This window comes from Triticum aestivum, chromosome 7A, assembly GCF_018294505.1.
Source record: "Triticum aestivum cultivar Chinese Spring chromosome 7A, IWGSC CS RefSeq v2.1, whole genome shotgun sequence".
Taxonomy (NCBI): Eukaryota; Viridiplantae; Streptophyta; class Magnoliopsida; order Poales; family Poaceae; genus Triticum; species Triticum aestivum.
Window position 1 is genome coordinate 743,936,927 of NC_057812.1, and position 5,489 is coordinate 743,942,415.

The window sequence follows — 5,489 nt, forward strand, 5'->3', positions numbered from 1 at the left end:
CCATATTCAATATTAGGGAGAAAGCCTGAACCACGCCAATAATGTGCAACGAGGCACAAAAAGCTACCCCAAGTAGTGGAGTTCGTATGATATTAGCAAGCTATAAGCGATAACCATGGAGGCAATTAACACTAGCCCGTCAAAGATGGTGCTAGCCACTTATGGTGTTGAATGCAACTTTTTGCAAATATGTATGGACTTTGGTTAGTAAAATTTCAATAGGCGCTACATATATATTTTGCTATACAGAATTGATTGGAAGCAATAGAGTAGGCTAGTTCCTAGGTAGACCTTTAGCAATGTTCATCTTGGCCATGGTGTCAGAGATCAGATTATAAGTATGACGTACATGCAACTTGATCCCTTGTCCTCATATTTTAATTCCCGCATTCACAAGTTGCACGTACTAAGCACTCCCAATTATTACCATTTTCATTATGCGACTCTTTCTATTATTTATTTATTTTTTAATATATAAATGTCATTTAACAAACAATCTATTTTATTCAGCTAGCGGAACTCGGGCAAAACCATTTTTTATCTAAGTCTAGAAAACCTAGTATATTGTTTGGGCATACATTTTACATTTCTAAGATAGAACCCCAAGATATTAGGCACTGTGTCAGTTGTATCAAACTTATTTCTATATGACATCGAAATGTTAGAGATATTGATATGATGCAATGCACCGGGATTATCCTTAAAAATGAAAAACAATTAAAAGGAGGAAAACTTGTGCAAAGAGTCCTTACGTGATATGGTCCTCATCAAAATTACCAAATTTGGAATATGGTGCTTTGAAAAAAAGAGTGTTCTCAAAAAGAGGTATCATGCCTGGCTTATCTTGGCTTTCAACCCAAATGGCCATATCCATTGCAAACATTGTTTTTCGCTTTCCCATATTCGGCACACATGCATCTTGGAACACAAATCCAACCAACAACCAATGATATTTTCAATTCTTAGAGGTGCGGGCGAGGACAATTAAAAACTTGTGAAATAGGTGTACCCGAAGATTAATTCGCTATTCGAATATATAGATTGGGTCACTCTGTCTCAAAATCACAACAAAAAAATGTTTTGTTGAACATCCTCTGTTAGATAAGACAACAAGATGATGGTAGTTTTGGGTCCTTCACAAAACAAGAAACTAACCAAGAGATTAGGATGACTGATCTATCCCGCGTATGTCTTGCAAATCAGTTGTTGATAACATTGCCATTAGGTGTTTGATCGCATTCACATTCAACATCTTTGGGTATTTTACTATCATTGATGTTGACACATATGGTTGTTTCCAAGAAAAATTTAACAAAATCCGAATGATTGAGATAACCATCTGCAATGACTAAGAAAACCCTCTGCAATATTCAATAGCTTAAAGTACTTTGCAACTTATCTCTACAAAAAAGGAGTATTAATCAACTTGCTGCTCTACAAAACATGATTCTACGTCATCCATATCTAGACAAATCTCAAAAAAGTACTATCGATCGGAGGGAGTACAAAGGCTACTAGTATACTTTCACATGAAATACTTTCTTCTTGCAAAAGATATAAATGGTGCTAATATTATACATTTAAGTTTTATAGAGGCCCGCTGTGTTCGTTATGCTTGTATCACTTGATGTGACATTCTCATGAAATAAAAAGTGACATTTATCCAAAAAAGACCTCCAGTCTTGTGTAAACTCCAGTCTTTATGGAAAACCATGCCTGCAGAATGAACCAATCGGCTAATGCCAGTCTTGTGTAATATATGTAGATCATCTCACAACTTTTGCATTAGATCATGGTTACTTCATAACATGATGAGAAGAAATTCAAACCCATGAAAAGCTTATGCAAATACGATAACCTTGTAAATTGCATGAAATAGAACCAACAATTGAAAACATTATAATTAGGTGTTCGTTCACATTCATATTCAACAGCTCTGGATATTCATTCTTGTTTCATGTTTTTTAAGAGATCTTAATGATTCAGATTGCCCTCTGCATCAAGGGAGAGGATGCTTAAAGTAATTTTTTTTCAAATGTTCTATTAAAGAAACTAGTATTGCTCAACCTGCTGCTATAGAAAATAGAAATAAAGGCGCATATGCTCCTTGGGTGCCCCAGATTTTAGCCTATGTATCCATATGTAGGGTAATATCAGTGACAATGTTTTCGATGGTGTCAAGGAGAGGATCATCTACAACTTAGAACATCTTGTTCATGGAACCCCATATTATCCATACTACATGTAGTAGAATTAAGCATGGGATAAATATAGCCTGAGGGCATTGCTGTTGAGGAGAGATCACAAATTTGGATGGAGAGTGCGTGCCATATCCTTCAAGCAGCAGGACAGGTGAAGAAGAGGTTATGTTCATCGTGGGCAGATGGAGCTGTTGAGGATTCTTTGTTTTTTGTAGATTGCATCTTGTGTTTAGTCTGTCCAGGTAGAAGAGCCAGGCGAAGATCTGTACTCTCTTTCAAGGTGCGGTCGTGTGGATCCGAATGCTGCGGGAGATAGGGTAGCATATGCCCCCTCTTGATGAAAGCTGACCCATTAAGCAGCCCTCGCTCATCAGGATCCTGCAACAGAGAGTTTAACGAGCGAAGCTCTGGCGAGGCAGTTGAGGTTAGTCGGTTACGCAAGGCAAGTTCGACCTGCATGATGGCATCTTGGTGGGATGGGTGAGAGAAAATGGTAGGGCAAACAGTGGCTAATGGTACAGGTTTGATCAACCTGTCAAGCCAGAACAAACAATATCAAATAGAGCACTGAGAAATGGTTCAGGTTTCCCAAAAAGAATCTTTAGTTTGTTAGATAATATTATTGCATAATTGTTTCGTAGAGTATCATATATGGACTCTTGGTCCGATATGATCTTCCTTGTGAATGTAGGTACTTCAAAACATGAGGAAACAATATCTCGTTTAGTCCTAGCCATAAAATTAAGATTTGATGGTTATTTTGCAGCACTTGTCAAGGATTAACATGGAGGCTCGTATGGTGCCTCCAATTAATAAATATATGATTTTGACATGGGCTTCTTATATATTTTGCTATAAAAATTGATTGGAATAAATACGTCCGCCTAGTTCGCTAGGATAGGCCTTTAGCATGGTTTATCATCTCCATTGTGTTGAAGATTAGACGATAAGTATGAAGTAAATGCAACTTGATCCCAAGTCTTCATATTCCAATCCCCAAATTTACAACTTGCTTGTACTATGCACATCCTATTAGTAACTTTTTTTGCTAGGCACACTTTTTATAATTTATTAGGTGTTCCATCACCTTCACATTCAACTGCGGGTATTCTGTTCTCGCAGATGACTGGCTCTTTCATAAAGAATGTTTAAGGAAGTCTTAATGACTGGGAAAGCCCTCCAGATAGAATGGTTGAAGTACTCTTGAACTGCACTGTATGTATTGCTTCTAGCTTTGGATGAGCTTAATATCATTTACGAGTATTAATCTAGTTCATATGGAAGTTTGTATCCAAGCTAGTTGTGTACGTATATTAGGAGTCCAAGTGTTTGGCCGAGCTTAGCACTAGTCCGACTAGGATAAGTATGATGGTTGATCATGTACACGTGGTTTTTTGAGTTTGGGTTCCAAGGTGTGTCCTAATGCTAGTAGTAATAGGAAGTACGAGGTACGAGTAGGATTAGTTGGTCTATAGGTTGGCCACATTGTGTGTGTGTGTGTGTGTGTACATACTAGCAAAATAGATTGTGCGTTGCAACGAGAGAGAAAATAACACACACTCTTAACCTAGTAACCATGAATCAAGATTCTAATAGGTCCACGCCCTTTATTTTCAAATGGAATCACATTTTTGTTGCCGACGGTGGTCTCAGTGCTCAGAAAACAAAATCGCGTTTGAATGTGGTCAGTCCTAGGCCTCTCTCTCTCTCTCTCTCTCTCTCTCTCTCTCTCTCTCTCTCTCTCTCTCTCTCTCTCACGCGCGGGCACACGCACTCACTCGGAATAGTATGAGAAATATGTTGTTTTCAGCGGTGTGCATGCATGGTTATCGATGTTTTCTTTCCTCTCAATCTGGTTTTAATGGGTGTTTATTTGAAATTCGAATCGCCGCCAGTACCAAAGAAAAAGGACCATGCACAATAAACTAAGTTTGCACCAAAAATAATATTTAAGAAATATTTAACAGCTAAAAATAACATAATGTTTAGATTCTACACATTTTTTAATCAAATTTCATATATAACATGTTAAAATTAGAGTTACGGTTTAAAAATATGAATAATTTTGTCTTAGATAAACTATGGATTGATTAACCGAAAAGTCAGAGGGTTTTCTGTTAAAACAACAAAAAGATCCAGCTGACTTAAATATGGATGACGGGTTGATTACCTGAAATGTCAGGGTTTTATTGAGAAATTCAAAAACACGGTTTGGCTATGACTTAAACGTGTACTGCGGGTTAATTTACACAAAACACAGGGATTTTTTTTAAATGGCATGACGTTGAGCAGTCACAAGCACTCTGTGCTTTATTATTAGGTGTAGATATAGACGCGAGGATATATCAAGATTGTACCGTGAAGAAAAGGAGAAAAGAATAAAGAAGAGGAAGAAAGAGTAGGACAAGGCCCCTTGGATACAAGGTTTGTGTGTGTTTGTGTGTGTGTGTGCGCGCGCCCGCGCGCATGTGTGTGTGTGTGTGTGTGTGTGTGTGTGTGTGTGTGTGTGTGTGTGTGTGTGTGTGTGTGTGTGTGTGTGTGTGTGTTCATCATGTTATAGGTGGTGAAACACACTAATGAGCAAGGTAAAACTCACATCGATCAAGGTCAGTGGCATTTGTTCAAGTTTGTAAGGTGACTGTAGGACGCCTAGTTACGTCTGTGAACAAAAAGAGTCAGTACCGGCAAGGTCAGTGGCCATAGTAGTAGCAGTTGTAGGATCAACATGTAGGAGTATCAAGGTAGACACGAAGAATGGATAACTATCCCAGTTGCACCTACAAACTGATCCAGAATTGTTTCCAAGTTTTTTGCAGCAAGTGGAGTAGCCTTGACAGCGACCAAGGTGGCATTGACATATTATGGTGTCGGTCATAGGAGATCTGGTTATAGTGGTTGAGAATAAAATATTCCGTTTGCCTTTGATTAATTATGCGTTGTCTGTAATTTGGTATTCATGAAAGTCACTATCACGATTAATTGACCATGTTCTAGATCTCTACATCAAATTTATTCCTGTTAACCTCAATGTTATAGCTACATCGAGATACTTATTTTTCATATGCGAGTAATTGGTTGAGCTCTCCCAGCAGGACGAAGCAGCAAAGGGAGCAAAATGTATACCAAACTGTGGATGAATGCCACAATGGGGTAACTCGGAAAGTTTAACTCATGCTCTATGTCTTGCCCAAGGACAACATACTCCGCGTGCAACTTTTTGTGTATATACCAGACGATGCGCCATAAACTAATTTTTGTTACAAATGGTAACATATTAGTATCAAGATG